The sequence below is a fragment of the Coturnix japonica genome, unplaced genomic scaffold (assembly GCF_001577835.2).
Source record: "Coturnix japonica isolate 7356 unplaced genomic scaffold, Coturnix japonica 2.1 chrUnrandom545, whole genome shotgun sequence".
Taxonomy (NCBI): domain Eukaryota; kingdom Metazoa; phylum Chordata; class Aves; order Galliformes; family Phasianidae; genus Coturnix; species Coturnix japonica.
Genome location: NW_015439926.1, coordinates 80,355 through 81,406, shown reverse-complemented (window position 1 = coordinate 81,406; position 1,052 = coordinate 80,355). Strand labels below are relative to the sequence as shown.

The window sequence follows — 1,052 nt, the reverse complement described above, 5'->3', positions numbered from 1 at the left end:
TGTTATGGGGCTATATGGGGTCTATATGGGGTCTATGGGGGGGATATGGGGCTCTATGGGGGGGATATGGGGCTCTATGGGGTCTATGGGGTCTCTATGGGGTCTATGGGGGGGGTATGGGGCTCAAACCTTGGGGCCAGAGGAGGCGGAGCTTCCTCGTGGGCGGAGCTTAGGCCCGGTGACGTCATCAGGCTCCTCCTCCGGTGGGCGGAGCTATGCAAATGAGACCACGCCCCCTTCCAATGAGCCTTTCTCATTAAGCCCCACCCCCCCCTCATTAAACCCACCAATCAGAAGCCAGGATCCACCCCGAAGCCCCGCCCCTTTCCCACATTAAGCCCCGCCCCTTTAACGCACCAATCAGCACCCAGCCCCCACCCATTAGCCCCGCCCACTCCCACATTAAGCCCCGCCCCTTCAACGCACCAATCAGCATCCAGCCCCCACCCATTAGCGCCGCCCACTCCCTCATTAAGCCCCGCCCCTTTAACGCACCAATCAGAAGCCAGGATCCACCCCGAAGCCCCGCCCCTCTCCCGCATTAAGCCCCGCCCCTTTAACGCACCAATCATCATCCAGCCCCCACCCCTTAGCCCCGCCCACCACCCTTAAGCCCCGCCCACTGCCACACCCACCCGTGCTTTCTTACGAGGAGGGGCGTGGCCTCCCCTCTGGGGGCGGGGCTCTTCTTGGCCACGCCCACTTCCGGGGTCAGGTGGGAGGAGCTTGGCCAATAGGCGGAGACTGCGGCGCAAGGGGGCGGGGCTTATCGTAGCCACGCCCACTTCTGCCGTAGCCCCGCCTCTTTCTGCCTTAGCTCCGCCTCCTTTTGCTTTAGCTCCACCCCTTTTCGCTTTGGCGCCGCCCACTTGTTCTTTGGCTCCGCCTCTTTTTGCTTTGGCTCCGCCCCCTTTCGCTTTGGCTCCGCCCCTTTTCACTCTGGCTCCGCCCACTTCTGCTTTGGCTCCGCCCTATAGGATTGAATGGGGGGGAGGTTATTGGGGTGGGACCCTATAGGGTCACTATGGGGACCCCCATTGAACCCTATAGGG

General features: G+C 62.3%; 1 long non-coding RNA gene across 1 annotated transcript in view; it reads right to left on the bottom strand.

Moving 5' to 3' along the window:
- Window positions 1-99: 99 nt before the first annotated feature.
- LOC107307323 overlaps window positions 100-1,052 on the bottom strand; it is a 4,199-nt gene continuing 3,246 nt past the window's right edge. Inside the window, exons 2-3 of the long non-coding RNA XR_001552376.2 lie at window positions 636-971; window positions 100-213 (exon numbers count right to left, since the gene is read on the bottom strand). This is a non-coding gene — a long non-coding RNA (uncharacterized LOC107307323). The remainder of the gene's footprint in view (window positions 214-635; window positions 972-1,052) is intronic.